At 40.7% G+C, this 25,691-nt stretch overlaps 1 long non-coding RNA gene and 1 pseudogene across 3 annotated transcripts in view; one reads left to right on the forward strand and one right to left on the reverse strand.

Moving 5' to 3' along the window:
• Nucleotides 1-18,692, reverse strand: part of LOC105002819 — a 74,591-nt gene extending 55,899 nt beyond the window's left edge. The window contains exons 1-4 of one of the 3 annotated variants that reach the window (XR_827032.1): nt 18,600-18,692; nt 11,109-11,221; nt 8,280-8,391; nt 5,401-5,432 (exon numbers count right to left, since the gene is read on the reverse strand). This is a non-coding gene — a long non-coding RNA (uncharacterized LOC105002819). Of the gene's footprint in view, nt 1-5,400; nt 5,433-8,129; nt 8,392-11,108; nt 11,222-18,599 lie in introns of those variants that run through there. The other 2 variants (XR_827031.1, XR_827030.1) reach the window with 2 other exon arrangements.
• A 110-nt stretch (nt 18,693-18,802) lies between these two features.
• LOC105002818 lies at nt 18,803-24,647 on the forward strand (annotated as a pseudogene).
• Nucleotides 24,648-25,691: the final 1,044 nt, after the last annotated feature.

Consider the following 25,691-nt stretch of genomic DNA (forward strand, 5'->3'; position numbering starts at 1 on the left):
TCATGGCATCTGGTCCCATCACTTCATGGGAAATAGATGGGGAAACAGTGTCAGACTTTATTTTTGGGGGCTCCAAAATCACTGCAGATGGTGATTGCAGCCATGAAATTAAAAGATGCTTGCTCCTTGGAAGAAAAGCTATGACTAATCTCGACAGCATATTAAAAGGCAGAGACATTTCTTTACAGAAAGGTCCATATAGTCAAAGCTGTGGTTTTTCCAGTAGTCATGTGTGAATGTGAGAGTTGGACCATAAATAAAGCTGAGCGCCGAAGAATTGATGCTTTTGAACTGTGGTACTGGAGAAGACTCTTGAGAGTCCCATGGACTGCAAGGAGATCTAACTAGTCAATCCTAAAGGAAATTGGTACTGAATATTCATTGGAAGGACTAATGCTGAAGCTGAAGTTCCAATACTTTGGCTACCTGATGCAAAGAACTGACTCATTGGAAAAGATTTAAGGTAGGAGGAGAAGGGAACAACAGAATATGAGATGATTGCATGGCATCACCGACTCGATGGACATGAGTTTGAGCAAACTCTGGAAGTTGGTGATGGACAGAGAAGCCTGGCATGCTGCAGTCCATGGGGTCGCAGAGTCGGACATGACTGAGCGACTGAACTGACTGACTGTACTCTTTTAATAAACTAGAGACTATCAATACTGATACCACAAGTTAATGTCATCTGTTTACAAGATTAATTATCTATCAGCACCTATATCCATACTATGCATATGAGATAAAACACTGTAGATACAATATGAATTATTAATTCTAGACATTACAAATGAAAGACAACATGAAAAACAAATTCACATTTATATATTATATATTCACAGATATAAAGACTCATGCATTGATAATGAAGCAGCAGCAATATGATTACTTTATGGTAAGCTTAGTGTAATTGATATAATTGTTTCACAGTGGCCTAGCTTAGACACAGTGAATGAATCCTTATAAAGCTTTTATGGCATACAGTATTACAGTCATACTCATAATACAATGTTGGAAACACTGTTAAACATTAAAAAAAATCCACCTACCTATGACAGTAGGCTGATACACAGGTTCTCCAATTGCAAAGGAGAGAAACGCATACTGTATGATAATGTAATTCTTTGAAAGCAAATTTATAAAGCAGTAGGAAAACTAAGGAGAAGGCAATGGCAACCCACTCCAGTACTCTTGCCTGGAAAATCCCATGGGCGGAGGAGCCTGGTAGGCTGCAGTCCATGGGGTCGCTAAGAGTAGAAAACCACTGACTGACTTCACTTTCACTTTTCCTTTCATGCACTGGAGAAGGAAATGGCAACCCACTCCAGTGTTCTTGCCTGGAGAATCCCAGGGATGGGGGAGCCTGGTGGGCTGCCGTCTATGGGGTCCCACAGAGTCAGACATGACTGAAGCGACTTAGCAGTAGTAGTAGCAGGAAAAACTAACACATCATTAATATTAAATGCCACTTACCTTATTCCTATATAAGGTAGGCTATCCACTTCAACACAAGTCTTGCACATGATGTTCTATATGGTGAATCCTTAGGTGATGATGATGGTGACGACACAACATCTCATACAGTTCTTGTAGTAGTTATTAGACTTTCATACAAGAACTCACAGACATACATAACAGATAGGTTGATTAACTGTAGGACATGATGATTATCTACTATTCATTAGGTGGAAGTGGACCATCACAAAGGTCTTTATCCTAGGTGTCTTTGATTCATATCAACTAGGCTGAGGAGGAGGAAGAGGAGGGATTGGTTTTGCTGTCCCAGGTATGAGAGGGGAGGCAGGAGAGGCAGGCACACTGGGTGTAACTTGATGGAAATACATCCTAATTTCTGACTTTTTTGCTTTTTAATTTTTCTATAAATGTTTCTATAAAGTACAAATCCTTCCACTGTGTGCTTTAGTTTCAGCACCAGTAGCATAGAAAGGTCCATGCTGTAAAAGAAGTCTTAGCAGTTTTTAACGATCAGAACTCTCTTCCTAGTTAGTCTAATGTCAGTTTATTTCCTGGCTCTGCTTCTTCCTTCTTCCATGTCTTTCTCCTCATCATGTGGCACTGGTTCAGAAGCACTCTGTCCAAGTCATCTCTTGCTAATTCCTCTTGTATCGTGCCTATTAGCTCTTGAATTTCTCTAAGATCCCTATCTTGAAACCCTTCACCCCCAGCTTTTTTGCCATTATCCAAAATGTCCTTCATGATTTCCTTGACTGGTTCTGTTGTATATCCTGTGAAGTCATACACAACATCTGGACACAGTTTTCTCAGCAAGAATTTATTGCTTTGGGCTTGACGGTCTTCACAGCTTTTCCTATGATGATGGCATCTTCAATCGTGTAGTCCTTCCAGATTTCCATGATCTTTCCATGGAGTTCTCTCCCATAGCACTGATAATCCTTTACATAGAGTACTACGTGTAATGAGCCATAATGGTCCCTATGACTCCCTGATCTAGAGGATGAATTATAGATGTTGTATTTGGAGGTAGCTATCACTTCAATACCTTCAGTGTTGAATTCATGGGGTTCTGGGTGGCCAGGGGTACTGTCCAGTAAAAAGAAACCTTTAAAAGGCAGTTCTTTACTTGCAATGTAATTACTGACTTCCAGGACAAAGCATCAGTGGAACCAATTTAAGAAAAGGGTTCTCATTATCCAGGCTTCCTTGTTGCAGTACAACCAAAACACTGGCAGCTGGTGTTTTATCTTTCCCCTTCAAGGCTTGTGGGTCAGCAGCTTTATAGGTAAAGTGAAGTCGCTCAGTCCTGTCTAACTCTTTTCGACCCCAAGGACTGTAGCCTACCACGCTCCTCCATCCATGGGGTATTCCAGGCAAGAGTACTGGAGTGGGTTGCCGTTTCCTTCTCCAGAGGATCTTCCCAACCCAGGGATCTTATAGATAAGGGCAGTCCTTATCCTAAAACCCACTGCATTTGTGCATAACAGGAGAGTTAGCCTATCCCTTCCTGAATTAAAACTAGTACTCGCTTCCCTTCCTTACTGGTAAATGTCCTTTGTGGCATTCCCCCCAGCCCCCCTCCACCGAGAACAGTGCTCTTTTTGTCTACATTAAAAACCTGTTTAGCCTGTTATTGTTCCTTCTCGATGATTTTCTTAATGGTGCCTGGGAACTTATCTGCTGCTTCTTGGTCAGCAGAAGCTGCTGCTCCTGTTATCTTGACATGTTTTAAGTCAAACCCCTTTCTAAAATGATCAAATCAACCCTTGGTGGCATTAAGATCCTTCACTTTCCATTTAAGTCATCATATAATAATGACTGCTTTTTCTCAAATCATATTAGTAGGTATGTTTTTCTTATAGTAATTCTACACCCACATAAAAGCTGCATTGTTGATATAAGATAAAAAGTTATTTCAAAAAAGGTACATTTTCATGCATGCTGGCATAGGTATAATGATGTTTTCACATATTTCCTTTCATTTTTTTTTTTTACAATGGTGTTTATGCTGGATTCATTTATCTTGAAATGGCTGGCAACTGCAGCTGCAGACCTCAATCTACAGTATACATCAAGCAATTCAGCTCTTCCTTGAAATGTCATGACTTTTCTCTGCTTCATGTGAGCATTTCTAGAATCACTAGTGGCACTTCATATTGGTCTCATGGTGTTATTCAAGGTTTACAGTGTTGCATTAAACACAAAGAAAAATATATAAGAACTGCAAGAGCTCACTTTTTACTGTGATATGCAATTTACTGGAAAGATGAAGTGCTCACATGGAAATGATTAGCGTCTCATGGCATTTTAAGCGGATATCCCCAGAGGAAGAAATGGCACCCCAGGAGGCTGCTCTGTCCATGGGATTCTTCAGGCAAGAATACTGGAGTGGGTTGTTATGCCCACTGAATGCTCTGAAGAGCTTGAGTTCATGTGAGTTATACCCATACCTATTGGCTGGGCTTCCCAGGTGGTGCTGGTGGTAAAGCATCTGCCTGCCAGGGGACTCTTAAGAGACATGGGTTCTATCCCTGGGTTGGGAAGATCCCCTGGAGGAGGGCATGGAACCCACTCCAGTATTCTTGCCTGAAGAATCCCATAGACAGAGCAGCCTCCTGGGGTGCAGTCCATGGGTTGCAAAAGAGTTGAACATGATTTAGCAACTAAACAGCAACAAACAACAAAACACACTTGAGCTTACCACAATACTAAAAGATTAATTATAAGAGTACATGACATTTAATTTTATGCAGTTATGATTCAATATTGCATCATTACATGTTTACATTTTGCTTGATGGCAAATGGATCATGAACTATCTATAAGTCGTTGCACCCATTTTGGTAAATTTTAACTTCTTAAAATAGATTACTATATATTTTATGGTAGAAAATGATCAAATAAACTAGTATCTAAATATATTTTATATATTCATGACATATCTTTCTTATTTTTTTCAATATTTCTAGGTTACATGGCTATTCTGTTATGTTTTTCAAATGGTTCCAAATCTCCAAATAATTTTCTAATGTGTTTATTGAGAATAATCCATATATGGGACTTCCCTGGCAGTCCAGTGATTAAGACTCCACGCTGCCACTGCAGGAGGCACAGGATCAATCCCTGGTCAGATCTCGTATGCCACGTGGTGTGGCAAAAAAAAAAAAAAAAAATCCACATATAAGTGAAACCATGTAATATAAACCTGTGTCGCTTAAGGGTTAACTGTATATGACAATTTCTTATTTTGCCTCTTTGATAATTATACATACTTCACTCTGTAATTTTTCAATATCCAGCCCTATATCACTCTGCCTTGATCAGGCTTTCCCAGTTATAAGCCTATAATTTAACTCCCAGTCACAATCGCCTATCAGACAAATGGTCTACAGTTAAGCTGTCTAACAGAGCAGTCACTAGCCAGGTCATCACTGGGTACCTGAAATATGGCCATTCTGAAATGAATTATGTTGTTGGTATAAACTACACACTGGGCTTCAAAGATATATCACATACACACAAATTATATAAAATCTCATTAATAATTTTACATTGATTATATGTTGAAATTAAAATATTTTGGATTATCATATCAAATAAAAATATTATTTATTTTCCTCTATCTCTTTTTTAGTTTAATATGGCTAACTAGAAAAATTTTAATTGCTTATGTAACTTAAATTTTATTTCTACTGAGAAGCACTTAAAAATACATTCCATGAAAATTTGCAATAGAGGACATAATAATTATTAAAAGCACTTCAGATTTTGAAGTATCTGTATATAAAGATGGGCTTCCAAGGCAGCACTAGTGGTAAAGAATCTGCCTGCCAATGCAAGAGACTTAAGAGATACCAGTTCGATCCCTGGATCGGGAAGATCCCCTGGAGGAGAGCATGGCAATCCACTCCAGTATTCTTGCCAGAAGAATTCCATGGATAGAGGAGGCTGGAGGGCTAAAAGTCCATAGGGTTGCAAAGAGTCAGAAACGACTGAAGCAACTTAGCACGAATGCATGCATACATAAAGATATAAGTCAAAAAGTAAACAAATAAGAATTTCCAGTGAATTATTTATATCTAATATATAATCTTGGAAGTCAACTAAGAAATGAACTGCCAGTTAGTTGGAAAATGGAAAAATAGCATTTTCCCACAATAGTACTTTAAAAAAGTAAAGTCACATCTGGATACTTTTATTTTAAAAAGATCAGGTTTATTAGGAAAAGACTTGGATTAGTAAGTTTAAAAACAGCAGTAAATCAAAAAAGCTTGATCAAAAACATCAAGTTCTCCCACAGAGTCCAAAGTCAAGAAACAGAAAATGTGCTACATTCTTATCCCCCTTGCTGTCCATAGAAAACAACCTAAGGTGAAACACTGGGAGCCAAAACAGCATGAGTGGCATTCTCAAATGCCTGCTTTGAATCCTTAGAGAACTCAGAATAGAACATAGAATATTATGTTCAGTTCAGTCCAGTTCAGTCGCTCAGTCGTGTCTGACTCTGCGATCCCATGAATCGCAGCACGCCAGGCCTCCCTGTCCATCACCAACTCCCGGAGTTCACTCAAACTCACGTCCATCGAGTCAGTGATGCCATCCAGCCATCTCATCCTCTGTCGTCCCCTTCTCCTCCTGCCCCCAATCCCTCCCAGCATCAGAGTCTTTTCCAATGAGTCAACTCTTCGCATGAGGTAGCCAAAGTACTGGAGCTTCAGCTTCAGCATCATTCCCTCCAAAGAACACCCAGGGCTAAGCTCCTTCAGAATGGATTGGTTGGATCTCCTTGCAGTCCAAGGGACTCTCAGGAGTCTTCTCCAACACCACAGTTCAAAAGCATCATAGAATATAACTGTTGTCTTAACAGGAAGAAATAAAGTGAGCTGTGTTCTCCTTGAAGACTAAACAGTATCATGTGCTCCAAAGGAAATACATGAGTTTCAGTAGGTCTAGAAAGGACTATTGACAGGAAAGTCTATTAGAAACGAGCAAAATGAGGACCTCTGGTTATCAGAAAATATGAAGAAGGAGAAAAGTACTAGACTCATGAAAAATAAACACAATATTCCTACTTAAGAGTCTCCTAACGCTCTTCAACAGGAGATTAAAGAGCCCAGTCCAAGGACACAGGGTCCATTTATAGGTTCAACAAACACTCACTGTCAGACACTACGTGTCAGGCACCATGCTCAGAGCTGAAAATACAAAGTCCTTTTAGGACACATTCCCTGCCTCCAAGAAGTGAATAGTATAGTGAGTGAAGTAGGCATATATACCAATAATTACCATCTGGTTTACACATTCTGTCAGAATTTATTTAAGGAAAATATGCCATATACAGTCACAGAGATAGGTCCAAATCAGGGGCTCAGAGAATAGCCTGCAAGCCAAATCTGCCTTCATCTGCCACCTACTTTTGTAAATAAAGTTTTATTGATTTCTGTATTGTCTGTGGCTGCTTTTCGCTACAATGGCAGGGCTGAATACACAACAGACACTGTAAGGTAAACAAAGACTAAAATATTTAATATCTGATCCTTCACAGAAAACGTTTGCCAATCTCTGATCTAAATCAAACTGGGGGGTCAGGTAAAGTATACTGAAGAAGACAAGAATCAATACTAAAGTTTTGCAGAATAAGTGAGATTTATCTGAAAAAAGTAATAAGCATCCCTCTTCCTATTACCCATTTTTGAGGAGGCATGGGAAATAGGTTGCACAAGCATTCCAGGTTGAGGGAATTTGCCCATGGAAAGGTAAAGAGGCCTAAAACAATATGAAGAACATAATTTTACCCTAGAGAACACAGAAAAGCTGAAGGCAGTTCTCTTCAGAAATACACACATTAACAGTAAGTTCTCAGTCATAAAAACACAGCCTGTTGGTTGTCAGGCTTTCTCTTATCCCTGCAAGTGAAGCATGCTGCTCCTGAACTTCAAGCTATGAAAACACTCAGGTCAAAACTCAGGGTCTATCATCCACTGGAGCAAGACCTGGAGCAGCCAAATCTCAATTCTCTTCTTTGCTACATAGACAGAAGACCAGCTCTGGCTAAAGTGTGTTACAGTTTCTCTCTAAACCCATTTTCACCAAAACAGACTCCAAGATGCGTATTTGAGAGAATCAAAAGCCTGAGCCCTACCCCTTAATACAGTATGCTAAAAGCAAAAGCCCTGTTTTGGGGAGGAATAGAACTCATATTCTATTTTAATGATTAAAAAAAATTCACCCTAATCCCAGGGTACTTTAACAGCTATCTAAACATGAGAAAATCTAGAAGTGTATGACATTTCATGAATGAATCTCTGGAATAAGACAAAGGGGAAATCATAGAATGCTCATCCATTCTTCTCTGTTTCTCTCTCTTTTTTAAAAAAGTTTTTGGCTAAGCTGTGCTGCATGCAGGATCTTAGTTCCTCAACCAGGGATCGAACCTGCACCCTCTGCAGATTCTTAACCACTGGATTACGAGGGAAGTTCCTCATTCCTTTTTTTAAAATATTGTTGTCAGCTTTACAAAAAGATTCTCAAAAGAATTTTTTACTTTAAAATATAATTTGACTTCTAAAATATAATTTAATAACATAAATTACATGTCAAAATTTCAGATGCATATATCTCAAGCAATAAAGCAAGCAATATCTTATAATTAAATTTAGCTCAAAATATCACTTAAACTTTTGACTATATTTTACAATTCAAAGGAAACCAGTTTAAGAAAGATACAAATAAAAGGATAACTTTCACCAGTCTTATGCCGTGTTTGGAAATCCCACAGATCTTAATTAATTAAAGACTCTTACTTGAGACACAGTGATGTCCATCCGATACCACAATTTCCAAGGAGTGTTCATATGCTGTTCAAGATGTTTATGTATTCCAATTCAGCAGCCATTAACAAAAATCTTGATTGCACTAAAATGTAAAACCAAAAGCATTTTTTACTTAGTAGCTTTATCATAAGCTATAACTAAAGGTTAACAAGAAATTTTTTTTGCATCTATACATACTCAGCCACAGGGAGAGGAGAAATTTCTTCACAGTGGCAGCTGTTCGGTTCCTCCACTGTAAAATAAAGTTACTACTTTTGTGCAAAGTTTTATTCAGTTCAGTTCAGTTCAGTTGCTCAATTGTGTCCGACTCATTGTGACCCCATGGACCACAATATGCCAGGCCTCCCTGTCCATCACCAACTCCTGAAGTTTACCCAAACTCATGTCCATTGAGTCGGTGATGGCACCCAACCATCTCATTCTCTGTTGTCCCCTTCTCCTCTTGCTCTCAATCTTTCCCAGCACCAAGGATTTCAAATGAGTCAGCTCTTCACATCAGGTGGCCAAAATATTGAGTTTCAACTTCAACATCAGTCCTTCCAATGAACCCCCAGGACTGATCTCCTTTAGGATGGACTGGTTGGATCTTGCAGTTCAAGGGACTCTCAAGAGTCTTCTCCAACACCACAGTTCAAAAGCATCAATTCTTTGGTTCTCAGCTTTCTTTATGGTCCAACTCTCACATCCATACATGACTACTGGAAAAACCACAGCTTTGACCATATGGACCTTTCTGCAAAGTAATGTCTCTGCTTTTTAATATGCTATCTAGGTTGGTCATAGCTTTTCTTCCAAGGAGCAAGCATCTTTTAATTTCATGGCTGCAGTCACCATCTGCAGTGATTTTGGAGTCCAAGAAAATAAAGTCTGTCACTGTTTCCATTGTTTCCCCATCTAGTTGCATGAAGTGATGGGACTGGATGTCATGATCTTAGTTTTCTGAATGTTGAGCTTTAAGCCAACTTTTTCACTCTCCTCTTCCACTTTTATCAAGAGGCTTTTTAGTTCCTCTTCACTTTCTGCCATAAGGGTGGTGTCATCTGAATATCTGAGGTTACTGATATTCCTCCCAGCAATCTTGATTTCAGCTTGTGCTTCATCCAGCCCAGCTTTGAGTCTAGATAAATATGCATTTTCTCATCAATCTTTTCCATTGATGAATATCAATTACGCCTCAGACAAAGATCATCAATGGAAAAGACTGATAAGGAAATGCATATTTATCTAGACTCAATAAAACTTTGCACAAAAATAGTAACTTTACAGTGGAGGAACCTAATAGCTGCCACTGTGAAGTTAACATTACCAATGATGGGACATAACGACATCATGTGACTCCTGATATGATGTCCTGGGAAGCACACAATACGACCTCTAGATTTGTTCTGCTAAGAACTGGCATAAATTGAATATAATCATGAAGAAATTTTAGAAAAATCCAAATTGAAGGATAGTCTACCAAAAAAAAAAGTCTATCCTTTTCAAAAATTTCAGTGTTTCAAAACATTCAAGATAAAAACAAGGGAAGATTTTTTTTTTGCATTTGTGTGTGTTGATCAGTCGTCTGAGGACTGTTTGGAACCCCATGTTGCCCACCAGGCTCCTCTGTCCATGGCATTTCCAAGGCAAGAATACTGCAGTAGGTTGCCATTTTCTACTCCAGGGGATCTTCCTGACCCAGAGATCTAATCCCGTCTCCTGCATTGGCAGGCAGATTCTACTGTGCCACCTGGGAAGTCCTTTTGCATTTATATTCTCTTAAGAGTTTATTATAAACTAGTGTCACAGGCCACAAGGAAGTAAGAGGACCATGCCTTACAGAAAAAAGGCAAGGAGTTGAGGAGGACCAAGATGAGTGTAGGGCCTTGGTGTGAGCATTCATGGGTAGGTGGGCCTCTAAGGGAAACCAGACAATCCAGTAAGACTCCTTGAACAGCTTAACAAACAAACAGGTGCGGTAATGTAGCCCTAGGGAATCAGGCCCACTCCTCTGCAGAGATACTTCCACATCTCCAGACATGATCCACACTATCCTGTGTAGATATATTTAGAATCCTTTTTGGCAAACACATAGACTGTGTTGCCATTTTCTCTTGAGCAATCACAACCTACATAGACAAATTAAGAGTTACAGCCATAAAATCCAGAAGATATTTGAAGTAGAAAGAACAGTGAAAGCTGCATCTTAATTTAATGTCATCACATAGGCTCACTGAAACATCAACTCTTGAACTTTATAAACTTCATTTTGCAAAACTGCTCCACAGAAACATACAACTAACCAAATTTCTAGTGCATAGTATATGCAGTTGAATAAAACCTTGTTATGTAAATTCAGCCGTCACCCTCCTAAATAATTCAAATGCCACTTTCAGGTTAATCTGTATAAAGGCTTACATTTTAATTTCAACTTTCATAATATAAATCTAATGCTAATTGTGTAATTTTTTTTTTAACATAAGGCTACTATACTTTTCTGATCTATTAAGAATGAAAGAGCCATCAGGATCCAAGGGGCATCCATTTAATTCACAAAGATCATGATCTGTTAAGCCATTGAATAGGCAGTATATTGAATGCAACATAACTGGAGTTTTACCATGAAAGCTTGCTGATGCTGCACCTGAAGTTGTTCGTTACCTTCCTTAATGACTATTTCTATAATATCAACATAAAGAGGACCAGAAAATAAAAGTAGATCACAAACTAATAGTAAGGTAATTGCTAAAACTCTCAACTGATTAAAATTACATTTTCTATTTTGTTTCGGTATCAGCTGCTGAAATAACTTTTTCTTACATGAGATTTCTTAACCTGGCTTCATGAGGCATCACTGGTGAAGTAGCACCATCTCTTTCCCAATGGGTAGGTTTGGAGAGGTAAATTTATTCAAACTTCAGCAAACATCTTGGCTAAAATGAAACCAAAGAATATAAAAAAGGCAAATAATATTTTTCCATAAAAGTTTTGATGATTCCATTTATACCAAAATTGACATTTTAAGTAGAAGATGGTATATAAATTGGCTAAATTAATCCACCTTGCTGATATGGATACTCTTCAGAGTTAAAAGCCATATTCCATAGACATTAAGTTTTATACTTCATCACTTTCTTAATACAGAGGCAAAAATAGAATTAATATACCACAAGTAAATAAAAACTATACGTATGCCAGGACTTTGCTGGTGGTCCAGTGTTTAAGAATCCATCTGCAATCCAAGGGATGTGGGTTCAGACCCTGGTTGGGGAACTAGGACCCTACATGCTACAGAGCAACTAAGCCCACACACTGCAACTACTGCCCGTACGGGGCAACTCGAGAGTCCATGCACCACAGCAAGAGATACTGCATGATGGAACGAACATCCCAAGTGCTGCAACTAGGACCTGATGCAGTCAAATAAACAAAAAACAATTTTTAAAATAAATAAAATAAAGACTGTTTTAAGAGACAATGATGGATACTACATAATAATCAAGGGATCAATCCAAGGAGACATTACAATTGTAAATATGGACCCCATGGACTGTAGCCTACCAGGCTCCTTTGTCCATGGGATTTCCCAGGCAAGAATATTGAAGTGTGTTGCCATTTCCTTCTCCAGGGGATCTTCCCAATCCAGGGATTGACCCAGGTATCCTGCATTGCAGGAGGATTCTTTACTGACTAAGCCACCAGGTCTCAGCTTTCTAAATATATATGCACCCAACATAAAAGCACCTCAACAGAGAAAGCAAATCCTAACAGTCATAAAAGCTGAAATCAACAGTAATACAATAATAGTGGGGGACTTTTAACAATCCCTTTACATCAATGGACAGAAAATCAATAAGGAAACAAAGGTCTTAATAGACAGATTAGACCATTGGGCTTAGTTGATATTTATAGTACATTACATCTGAAAGCAGAAGAATACACATTCTTCTTAAGTGCACATGGAACATTCTCCAGGATAGATCACAAGCTGGGCCACTAGGCCAGCCTAAGTAAATTTAAGAAAACTGAAATAATATCAAGCATCTTCTCTGACCACAGTGCTATGAGATTAAAAGTCAACTACAAGAAAAAAACTGTAAAAAACACAAACTTATGGAGACCAAACCATATGTTACTAAACAATCAATGTATCACTGAATAAATCAAAGAAGAAATAAAATGAAAATGAATGAAAATGAAAACACAGGATCCAAAACCCATGGGATACAGCAAAGACAGTTCTAAAAGGGAAGTTTATAGTAACACAGTCTTGTTGTTGTCGTTCAGTCACTCAGTTGTGTCCGACTCTTTGCAACCCCATGGACTGCAGTGTGCCAGGCTTCGCTGTCCATCATCATCTCCCAGAGCTTGCTCAAACCCATATTCATTGAGTCAGTGATGCCATCCAACTATCTCAACCTCTGTCATCCCCTTCCCCTCCTACCTTCAATCTTTCCCAGCATCAGGGTCTTTTTGTGAGTCAGTTCTTCACATCAGGTGGCCAAAGTATTGGAGCTTCAGCTCCAGCATCAGTCCTTCCAATGAATATTCAGGGTTGGTTTCCTTTAAGATTGACTGGTTTGATCTCCTTGCAGTCCAAGGGACTCTCAAGAGTCTTCAACACCACAGCTCAAAAGCATCAATTCTTTGGTGTTCAGCCTTCTTTATGGTCCAACTCTCACATCCCATTAATGACTACTGGAAAAACCACAGCTTCGACTATATGGACCTTTGTCAGCAAAGTAACGTCTCTGCTTTTAATACAATCTTAACTTCAGGATATAAGGAAAATTTCAAATAAGGAACCTAACCTTACACCTAAAGTCACTAGAGAAAGAAGAACAAACAAAATCCAAACTTAGTAGAAGGAAAGAAATCACAAAGATCAGAGCAGAAACTCAATGTTATGTCACAGCCTGGATGGGAATGGAGTTTGGGGAAAATGGATAAATGTATATGTATGGCTGAGTCCCTTCACTATTCGCCTGAATCTATCACAACATTGTTAATATGCTATAGTCTAATACAAAATAAAAAGTTTCTTTTAAAAGATCTGAGCAGAAATAAATGAAATAGAGACAAAAAATAGCAAAAACTAAACTAAACTAAAATCTAAAAACAAACAAAACTAAAATCCAGTTTTTTTAAAAGATAAAGGAAACTGATAAACTTACTGCCAGATTCATCAAGAAAAAAGGAAGAGGACTCAAATCAATAAAATTAGAAATGAAAAAGGAGAAGTTACAAGGGATACCACATAAATATAAAGGATCATAAGAGATTACTACAAGCAACTATAAGCCAATAACATGGGCAACTTTGAATACATGAGCAATTTCTTAGAAAGGTACAATCTTCTGAGACTGAACCAGGAAGAAATAAAAAATATGAATACACCAATCACAAGTACTGAAATTGAAACTGTAATTTTAAAACTTCCAACAAACAAAAGTCCAGGAACATACGGCTTCATAGGTGAATTCTACCAAACATTTAGAGAATAGTTAACACCTATCCTTCTGAAACTATTCCAAAATATTTCAGAGGAAGGAACACTCCAAACTGATTCTATGAGGCCACCATCTACTTGATACCAAAATCAGAGGAAGATACCACAAAAAAAAAAAAAAGAAAGAAAATTACAAGCCAATATAACTGATGAACATAGAAAATCCTAAACAAAATACTAGTAAACCAAATTAACAATATATTAAAAGGATCATACACTACAATTAAGTGGGATTTATCCCAGGGATGTAAGGATTTTTTAATATCCACAAATCAATCAATGTGATTCATCACATTATAAGTTGAAGAAAATTAACAACAACCAAATGATCATTTCAACAGATGCAGAAAAAGCTTTTGACAAAATTCAACACCCATTTATGGTAATAAACTCCCAGAAGTGGGCTTAGAGGGAACCTACCTCAACATAACAAAGGTTGTAAATGACAAACCTATAGCTAACATCGTACTGAACAGTGAAAAACTGAAAGCATTTCTTCTATGATCAGAAACAAGACAAGGATGTCCACTCTTGCCACTTTTATTGAACACAGTTTTACAAGTCCTAGCCACAGCAATCAGAGTAGAGAAAGAAATAAAAGGAATCCAAATTGGAAAAGAAAAACTGTCACTGTTTGCAGATGATTCTATACATAGAAAATCCTACAGATACTACCAGAAAACTACTAGAGCTCATCAATGAATCTGGTAACGTTGTAGGATACAAAATTCATACAGAGAAATCTCTTGCTTTTCTATACACTAACAACAAAAGATAAGAAAGAGAAATTCAAGAAACAATCCCATTTACCATCACACCAAAAAGAGTAAGACACAAAGGAATAAACGTATCTAAGAAGGCAAAAGATTTATATCCCCAAAACTATAAAACATGACAAAAGAAATGGAAGATGACACAAACATTTCCAATCCAAGAAAATCCTTGTTCTTGGATTGGAAGAATCGATTTGTCAAAATGACTATACTTCCCAAGGATATTTACAGATTCAATGAAATCTCTATCACATTACCAATGGCATTTTTCAGAAAATTAGAAAAAAATTTTAAATTTGTATGGAAACACACACACACACACACACACACACACACACAAATAAATCAGATGAGTCAAAGCAATCATGAGAAAGAAAAAATGGAGCTGGAGGAGTCCGGCTCCATGACTTCAGACTATACTACTAAGCTACAATAATCAAAACAGTATGGTACTGGCACAAAAATAGAAACACAGAACAGGAGAGAAAGCCTGCTGGGCATATAAAAGCTATGTTTACACTACACCATAGTCTACTAAGCATTATGTCTAAAAAAAATGTAGGGGCTTCCCTGGTGGCTCAGAGGTAAAAATCTGCCTGCCAATGCAGGAGATATGGGTTTAATTCCTGATCTGGGGAGATCCCACATGACATGAAGCAACTAAACCTGTGCACCACAGCTACAGAGCCTGTGTTCTAGAGCCCAGGAGCTGCAACTACTGAGCCCACATGCTGCAACTCACACACCCTAGAGCCCATGCTCTGTAACAACAGAAGCCACCTCAATGAGACTACAAAGCCACTACATACCACTAGAGAGTAGTCCTTGCTCTATGCAACTAGAGAAAAGCCTGTACAGCAATGAAGACCCAGCACAGCCAAAAATAAATAAAATAAATAAAATTTTAAAAATAAAAATCAATGCACTCACCTTAATTTAAAAATACATTTTTTGTGAAGAAATGCTAACCATTATCTGAGCCTTCAGCCACTCATAGTAGTAAAATCAAAGATCACTGATCAGAAATAATCATAAAAAACATAATAATGAAAAAGTCTGAAATATTGCAAAAATTGCCAAAATGTGACACAGAGACATGAAGTGAACACACGCAGTTTAAAAAATGGCATCAATAGACTTGCTCAATGCAGGGTTGTCAAAAAGCTAAATCTGTAAAGAATGTAATATTGTGAAGCACATAAAGAGGAGCAAAATTTTTAAAAGCATGCCTATAAATACTTGTCAGCCCAAGGTAAATTCAAATTTTCCTTCCTGGAACTCTCCTTTCTGGAACCTTCTTCCCAAATATTCTCCATCCGAAGTTAGTTAAATCCCCAGATGCTGAACCCACCCATATGGAGGGCTGACTGTACTTAGAAGTCATCCACTAATATATGGTAACTGAAGCTACAGAGAATGAATGAAATCATCCAGGAATAATGTGAACAGCAGAAGAGAATGAGAAAAAAAGTCACACAGGTAAGAATTATAAGTGAGAGGGATGTAGCAAATGGAAGGAAGGAGTTTTCATGGAAAAGTAATCAATAGTGTTGACTACCAAAGGGTTTACATAAGGTTTTAAAAACGTCCATTTGATTTGCGTCAATTGAGATGTCACTCATTTTCTTAAAATACTGAAAGAAAAAGGAAATATTAAACGTGTTTTCTCAAGGACAACAGAGAGCTAGTATTTCATATAAAAAGAAGCCAGCTCAAAAACAAGTGTCTAAAACCTGATGAAAGTCAAAGTGAAGTTATTCAGTTGTGTCCAACTCTTTGTGACCCCATGGACTGCAGCCTACCAGGCTCCTCAGTCCGTGGAATTTTCCAGGCAAGAGTACTGGCTGCTGCTGCTGCTGCTAAGTCGCTTCAGTCATCCGACTCTGTGCAACCCCATAGACGGCAGCCCACCAGGCTCCGCCGTCCCTGGGATTCTCCAGGCAAGAACACTGGAATGGGTTGCCATTTCCTTCTCCATGGGACTTTCCCAACCCAGGGATCGAACCTGAGTTTCCCGCATTGCAGGCAGATGCTTTACCGTCTGAGCCACCAGGGAAAACCTGATAAGAGCATATCTAATAATGATATCAAAGGACACAAGCAGGAATTTAAGGAAGACTCAATGCTAGAGCAAATGTGATCACCAATCTAACATTAACTCTTTTTCCACAGGATTATTATACATTGCTAATGAGAATATTAATTAACACAATCAACTACAGTGGTCGCTTGGAATCGTCTAGCAAAATGTTAATAATTTGTGTAACAAGTGTCCATTTTCTAACCCGAAATTCTATACCTAAAAATTTATCCTGCAGAATATACGTGTATTGAACAAAATGATATGTAGAAGATTACTCATTACAGCACTGTCTGAAGCGGAAAAAGACTGGAAATAACCCAACTATACATCAAGACACAACTTTATAGTATATCCATACAAACTACGTATCTGTGAAAAAAAATTAGGATGTTCTGTATGTACTGATATGAAACTCTTTTGGATATAGATATATAAAGCAAAAAATAAAAGTACAGAAAAGTGTGAAGTTACTTTTGGTCTGTAAAAGCAGGAAAAATAGAACACTATTCATATTTCTTTGAATATAAATGAAGCATCTGGAGAGCTAAGAATCTAGAACAGTGGTTTCCTACAGAGGAGATGGTGGACAGGACAGGATGGCGGAAAAGAATAAGACCTCACAGTTAACATTTTCATGGTTTATGAACCATGAGAATATATGACCAGCTCGAAAATTGAGCTAAAAAACGGTTTCAATTTTGAATGTAATGATTTCTAGACTCAAGATTAAAAGGTGACAGAAATAAATAGTAGAGTTTAAGCTTCTTCTATTTTCTCCGTGAAGCATCTGAGAGAATAAGGAGAAATGAAAGGGTTGAAAACGGTATAAGGAGCTAGAAGAAAACGACATATGAAACAGAAGCTGTAGAGAATGAAATTGGGAGCTTTGGAAAATACACTAGACATGACTAAGAATTCTACATATTAAAAAAAAAAAGATATGTTGACCATGTTCAGTAAAATACGTGCCACCTAGAACTGTGTCATCTTGTGGAAAGAGGATATGTAAAAGTCATCTTTTAGGATAATTTACATAGGCACATGACATCATGAAGAAATGCCAAACCAGATCAATCCCTGATCCCTACCGCCCACCCCATTCTTTGTCACTGGTGTATTTCCAGAGCCTAGCACAGTGCCTGGCACAGGCTGACCCTCAAAAATTCAACAATTCAATAAATCCATTAACTTTGGCCTTAAGGGAAATCAAGAAAGCAGCCCTTTGCATCAAAGTCAGAACAACGGAATTTGTCCTGTTTCTGTACGCTATTTTCAATACGCGAAGGGAGTATCAGATTTACCGAGAAGACAAGGGAAAGAAGAGTCCCTCCGACCGAGATCATAAAGACTGCGTTTCCCGAACCCTCCACCTCTCAAAATCCCGGACTCCTTCCCAGCCTGGAGAATGTGGGTAAACGACTGGGGACGTGGTCCGACAGGCCCGGTAAAGTGAAAGAATGTTGGTCTCTCAGTCGCCTCCGACAGCAAGGACTGTAGCCTGCCAGGCTCCTCTGTCCGTGGAACTCTCCAGGCAAATCTCTGGAATACTGGAGTGGGTAGCCATGCCCTCCCTCCAGAGGATCTTCCTCACCCAGGAATCCAACCCGAGTCTCCTGCATTGAAAGCAGATTCTTTATCGCCTGAGCCACCAGGGAAGCCCAAGAGGTACCCTGGATCGGGAAAGTGAAAGTGAAGTCGCTCAGTTGTGTCCGACTCTTTGCGACCCCATGGACTGTAGCCTGCACCAGGCTCCCCTATCCATGGCATTTTCCAGGCAAGAGTACTGGAGTGGGTTGCCATTTCCTCCTCCAGGGGATCTTCCTGACCCAGGGATCGAACCCAGGTACCCTGGATTGGGAAGGAGGCCACAAATCCTCCATTCGTTCAGCCCCCCATGTTTCCCCCCTTAGATGGCTCGCCGCGGAGTATTCTGAATGTTCACGTACCCTTGTGTGTGTCACACATACTGATTAACGGTTCACGACACTCTTAAAATCACAGACAGAATGGCCGAGCAGCCACACACACACGCGCGCGCGCGCGCGCGCGGCGTCAGACGAAAGCACCTCTCCCAGAATACTCTGCGTCTTACACTGGAGGCGGGAGGGGCGGGGGAGGGAATATAAATTATGCGCCTGCGCAAAGCGTAGGTTAAGGTTTCCTAACGGCTAGAAATTCTGCACACTCGCAAATTGTAGGCGGACGCTTCAAGCTGTTTATATACGGGGAGGATCGCTCCTACACGCTTGGCCTCGGATATAGCCAATAAAAAGTTTTTGCTTTTTAGTGCTGTTACATAATGACACAAGGGTTCCTTGGTGGCTCAGCCATACAGAATCCGCCTGCCATGCAGGAGACGCTGGTTTGATCCCTGGGTCGGGAAGATCCCGTGGAGAAGGAAATGACTACCCACTCCAGTATTCTTGCCTGGAGAATCCCATGGACGCTGAAGCCTGGGGTCGCAAAGAGTCGGACACGACTGAAACGACTGAGCACGCACGCATAATGACACACGGGGAAAAAGCCAAGAAGATGTACTAATAAAAGGTTTCTATTGTGGCTATAAGTCTGCGGCATTCGATTTTCAACTTTTTTTTTCCTCCTACTTCCAAAGACAAAAACCCGAAGATTTTAAAAATAAGATTTTTTATTAGCGGGCAGTGCCAGCGGCGGGGCGCTGAAAAGCCTGAAAATGAACAGACCCTCACTCGCAAGCCTATTCCACCAACCCACTCTAGTCTTAAGTCCCCGATATCTTTATCTCAGCTTCAAATGGGTTCTTGGGCCATAGAACCTTCATCGAGAGAACTCAGGCGATTAGACGCGGAAGAAATAGCTTCAGTGCGACGCTGACGAATGACAATTCTCAGATACTCCCGGCCTGTCCCTGTTGTTTCACCAGCCACAGGGCTCCTGCCCCAGGTGGCTCCGCCCCTTTGCCCTCTCCAGCATTAATTATGCTGCCCGCGCGCCTTGCTTGCAGACTGCTCTGCGGCTTCCTGCGGGGACCCACTCCCACGTAATACTCCCATGTAGTGCGCCACGACGTCCGGGAGACGCTCCTCGAGAGGAGATGCGCGGCCGACTCCTCCTCCCGGCACCCAGCGCCTGGGACGTGGCCTTCCCCGTGGCGCGATGGCGACTGGGGGTAACCCAAGAGGGGCTGACCTGGAGGAGAGTTTTCTGTTCCCCGAATGCGTCCAGGATTCGGAGCCGGAACTGACCCTCCAAGACTAGCTGTGGAAGCTGCAGCAGCGGCGGGAGGGGAAGGAGCGACAGCGGCAGCGGCGACGGCAGGAGAGGCGGCAGCAGAAGTTACAGGCCAGCCAGCAGGTGCTCCCGGCCCGTACGCCAATACTGCTTAGTGTTGGTGCATCACCAGCGCGCCCTGCGCCTTCAGGTGAGCCAGGAACAGTTCCTGGAGGTGGTGAGCGCCGCTCTGCGGTGGCCGGAACCCGCCCTGGTGTTGTACAAGGTGGAGCTGCTGGATCTGCCCGACGTCCTGCTGCTGCACCTGCCCGGCCGGGTGGGCCCCAAGCAGCTGATCGTGCTGAGAAGCAAGGTGGACCTTATGCCCCAGGACACTCCCGACTACCAGCAGCGACTCCATGAGCGACTGTGGGATGGCTATCGGCGCCGGGCTCTTGCCGCCCCGTGGCTACCGAAGGCCACAACATCTCAGCGGGCACAGGCCACCGGATGGGGAGGAGAATGAGAATGTTCAGTCCAAGATCCGCACGGTACTCAGAGCCGTGCGGCTTATCAGCGCCAAGACTGGCTATGGAGTTGAGGAGTTGATCTCCGCGCTCCAGCGTTCCTGGCGCTACCGCGGCGACGTCTACCTGGTTGGTGCCACCTACGCTGGCAAGTCAACTCTTTTCAGTACGCTTCTGGAGTCCGATTACTGGATCGCCAAGGGCGCTGAAGCTATCGACAGGGCCACCATCTCCCCTTGGGCTGGTTAGCCTTGGGGCACCCATCTCCTTCGTTTTCATAAAAGTTATAAGTCTGATCATGTTTCAGGCACCTAATTCTGTATCCTTCAATGTCCAGCAGGGGCTCGTGGGATGCTTCCGTCTAAAAAAATTCTCTCCCTACTTTGGTCACATTTCTCTTCCATATCAGCTTAGTGCTTGTAAATTCAGTATAGGTTGTAGTAACTTTTCAGTAGAAATAATTATAATACTCTGATGTTCAAGCCACTGTTCTAAACACTGAACCAGGGGACATGGTTCAGTGAACCAGGGGACAAAGCAGTGTCTGCTCTCTTGGAGGTTTCCCTTGTAGCTTTAGTCCTTTGTTTCTCCAGAAAATCCTTTACTCTCTACACCTCCTCCACTCCTGTCTTCCTCTTTATATCTTGAGTTTACTCATGAGAATACTATACAGATTTATTATTATTTACTTATTTCGGGTTGTGCTGGGTCTTTGTTGCTGTGTGTGGGCTTTCTCTAGTTGCAGCCAATGGGGACTGCTCTTCACTGCAGTGCAGGGGGCTTCTCTTGTTGATCACAGGCTCTAGGGTACATGGGCTTCAGTAGTTACCCCTCCCAGGCTCTAGAGCACTGGCTCAGTAGTTGTGGCGCACAGGCTTAGTTGCTCCACAGCATGTGAAATCTTCCCCGGATGGGGGATGGAATCCGTGTCCCCTGAATTGGTAGGTGGATTTTATCCATTGTACCACCAGGGAAGTCCCTACTCTACAGATTTAACATTTGAATTCTTCACTAATGCGATATGTGATTTGTGGCTTTGTTGAGAAGAAACGTCAAATATGTGGCTTTAAGAAACATCTGTAATAATTGCAAAATAGGTGCTTCTAAGACCTTGTTTTTATTTCAATTTTATATGGGTTGGTAGACTTGCATTGTATAAAATAAGTTCCTTCTTTCTTCCTTAAGGGAAACCAGTCAGCTTGGTTTACAGTTGTGGCTTCCAACTTTCTTCCTGTTTTGTTGGAAAAGGTGGATACTATATATCAGAAGAAGCACATGGGTTATACGCTACTGAAGGTGAGCCAACATGATTTGATGGTTGAATAGTTGGGTTAATACACCCTGGTAGTCCCACAGCCCTGATAAAAAGCCTTTGTTGGACAGAACCATCTTTGTTACACCATCAGCTAGCTCTCCCTGACCTTGTTCACCTTGAGGATTTTGGGTATAAAGTGAGATGGGCTCTGATAAGAAAGGGGATGTTGGATTGGACTGATCCCAGGATACTGACAGAGCTTTTCTCTAGGTGACACTGTCCAATATGGTAGCCTTATGTGGCTAAATAGCCAACATGTGGCTATTTCAATAAGTTAATTAAAATTACATAAACTTTAAAATTTAGTTCTTTACTTGCACTAGCCACTTTTCAACTGCCCAGTGGTCACATCATTTCAAAAAGTTGCACTGGATAGAGTGAGATGTTGGTTTTTCTCACAACTGGGTGATGCTCCTGACATGTAGTGGGTGGAAGCCAGAGATGATGCTAAACATAATGCGTGCACAGGACAGCCCCTCACAACAGGGAATTATCTGGTTCACATGTGAGTAGTGCTGAGCTTAGAAGCCCTTGTCTGGGTAGAAAAGCTCTCCTCCCAGATTCTTAACCACAGACACTTAGAGACTATCATACGTCTTCTCTCCTGCTTACTTGATCCTTCCTTTGACCTGTTAAGCAGTGTGAAAATTTCTCTGATCTTTCAAAAACAAAACAAAACTCAGTGTCCCACTCCTTCCTCTTCTTTACAATCAAGCTGACTTCTGCTCCTCACTTCCCATCCTCTGCAGTCCCTGCTGTGCCCTTTTTGTGCCACTGAAATTGTTCCAAGTTCACCAGAAACTGAATGGGGCCTATTTATAGTTCTTTAACCAGACCTGAATACACACTGTTGGCTAGCCTGTAGTGTATGATGGTTAAGATCACTGGAGCTAGGCTGGGTTCAAATCCTACTCTGCTCCACCACTTAGTGAAGCTGTGTGACTTTAGGCGAGTTTCCTTTACCTCTGTCTGTTGTGACCACACCGTGAGGTTGTGGAGAACATCCAGTGCCAGGGCACCGCTGTCACTGCTGTGTAAGTGTCTGTGGCGATGAGGAGGGGGTTGGGACATAGCTCCTGCAAAAATACCAGGTGCATCCAATGCAGATGTGATTTACATTAATGAACGCTCATACAACTAAAAATAGGTCAAAATGCACACCTGCCTTTCAACCAGGATAAAACCAACCTGACTTCAGAAGCAAATGCTTCTTTCTCTCTGGACTAAAAAAGCCAGACTGAAATTAAGACTCCATTGAAATAACTGGCCTAAAGTTGATGCTCCAGACACATGTAGGATTTGAGGGGAAGGCTCCACCTTCATGCATCTGTGTAGTCTTCAGGGTGGACTCACTGATGCTTCTCAAAGCGACACCCAGGCTTCTCTCCCCTTGTAATACAGTTTCTTGGGCCACTCTGCCTCCTCCTTGCCTTCTGGTTTTCATTCATCTCCCAAGTCAAAGTCAGTCCTGCCTCCTAATCATCACTGAGACCAGCCTCACAGTCCAAACTGTAGCCTGCTTTCTGAGATTATGAGGTATAATGTAGACTCGTTTTATTGTCTTCCTCCCACCCCTACCCCACTACAGCTGTAGTTCTCAACCAGGCTTGACTCTTACCACAAGGCAACATTTGGCAAAGCCTGGAGACAGTTTTGGTTTTCACAACCTGATGGACACTGAGTAGAGGCTGCTAAAGGTCATGCAGTACACAGGACAGCCTCCTCCGACAAAAAATTTTTCAGCCTAAAAGGTCAATATTGCTGAGGTTGACAAACCCTGCACTACACAAATTTTTCCAAAATACAAAGCAGGTCAAGTATTATGTTTTATTCTTTTCTCTTTCCTGCATATAATTCCTTGTTAGTTCCACATTACTGAGAGAAATCTCAACTGATAGCCTCATCACTATTACACACACACACACATACACCTAACATACTCTACACACTTAAACTACAGTTCTCTGAACTCATCATCCTTTTTCCAGTTTTTTGTCTGTACATGATTCTAACCCACAATACCTTTTCACTGAGTACTCTATTTTTCAAAATTCTGCTCATGTTTTCCTTGACCAAATCACATTAATTACTCTCTTCACAACCATAGTACTTAATAGAGGACTCTCATCACTTTTCTTACCCTACAAATTATTTACTTGCTACTTCCACCTTCTGATTTCCTGTGGGATCAGGGACCATATTGTAACATCTTTGTGTCCTTAGTGCTAAACACAGAGAGATCTATTAATACTTCCAATACATGGAAACACTTATAAACACAGAGCTGAATCTTACCCATTTGCCATGTACCCTTCAATTCTAGTGAGGTAGGGAGCAACTTCTGTCTAGCTAGGCCTGTAAGAAAGGTGTTTGGAAGGTTGTTGCCTTAATTGCCCAGTTACTATGTCTAAAGCTTTATGGAGGGCTGTCAAAACAGTGTAAGCTAATAAAATAAGATTCTGCTGTCTGGAGGTGACCACCAGATGGATGCCATGGGGCCCTTGTCACTGGGATCTGTAGGTTTCATCCTGTCACAGAGCTCCTGGCCTTTTCATTTGATCTAGAAATGATTGAGGGTCTTTATCAATATTTTAATGTTTAAAAGGGTTTTATTATTGATACATGTACAGTACTATTGTATCAGTGCCTTACTTAATATTAGAGTTATCAGGGGTTTCATTTGAATTTCCAAATAACTTCATCTCTCCCAGTGGAAGGTTCCAATGGGTGGAGAAGAAAGAATGGCGGGATTTCCTCCTCTTATTGCTTAAGACATCACATTAGATGAAGGATTTGAGGAATCTGAAGCAGTGGCTGACATCAAGTTCTCCTCTGCAGGTAATTTTACACCAAGCACTTTTCAAAAGGGGAATAATGTAGCCTTCCTGATGTTTTGGGCTTCCCTGGTGGCTCAGACGGTAAAGAAACTGCCTTCAGTGTGGGAGACCTGGGTCCATCCCTGGTTCAGGAAGATCCCCTGGAGAAGGAACTACCAACCCACTCCAGTATTCTTGCCTGGAGAATCCCATGGACAGAGAAGCCTGGTGGGTTACAGTCTACATGGTCTCAAAGAGTTGGACACGACTGAGCGACTAACACATACACACTGATGTTTAGCATATTTTTATAGTTGTGTATAAAAATATCTATTTTATGCATTAAAATATGCATGTATATGTTGCCTTAACCGACATTAACTGAAAATTTTAATAAATACATGCTAGATTATTCATAAGATGCAACCTACTCTGAAAATGAATCTGTACATTTTCACAAATGCATTGTATGCTTTAAAAAAAAAAATGGAGTGAGACAGCAGTAGCTTCCCTTGGGTCTCCACCTGGAGCTGTGTTTGGTGTTTTTAATAGGATGGTTGCTAACACCATCTGTATTCTGTTGTGTGCCTACATAGGTTGGGTAGCAGTGAGCCCAAAGTTTAAGGACTGCACCTCTGATGCTATATACCTCAAGGGACAGTTCTGACATTGTACAATCTGCAGAAAAAGAAAAAAAGATAGCTGTATGAAGCTGACCTGTTCACACTGAAGATCAACTATATAGAATATACTGTGTACATCACATTGCATTTTATTAAATATCGCTATAATAAAGCCCCTTCACCCTTTTTAAACTACCAAGGACCATGCCTCTTTTTAATGAATTGAGTTTGTAAACACATTTTTTTTAGTAGGGCATGTACATGTGCGTATCTGTGATTCAAAAATACCTAAAAAGGAGTTCTGTTACATTCAGGTTTCTCCCACTAGTATTTGTTATTGAGACCAGATGGCATTTCTTATTTAGAATCTAAAGAGCAGCTTAGCAGTTGGTGTAAGAGAAAATGGCAGAAAGTCAATGTCTCCAAAATACACTGGCTTAAATGAAAGAGAAATGAGTAAGTGGCTGTGCTTCAAGTAGTCAGCCAAACACCCAACAGTGGAACACTCCATGGCTTCCCTCTCTGGGTCTAAGGTGGTTGCTCAGGTTGTCATCCTTACACAGCAATG

Source organism: Bison bison, unplaced genomic scaffold (assembly GCF_000754665.1).
Source record: "Bison bison bison isolate TAMUID 2011002044 unplaced genomic scaffold, Bison_UMD1.0 scf7180017864458, whole genome shotgun sequence".
Lineage (NCBI taxonomy): Eukaryota > Metazoa > Chordata > Mammalia > Artiodactyla > Bovidae > Bison > Bison bison.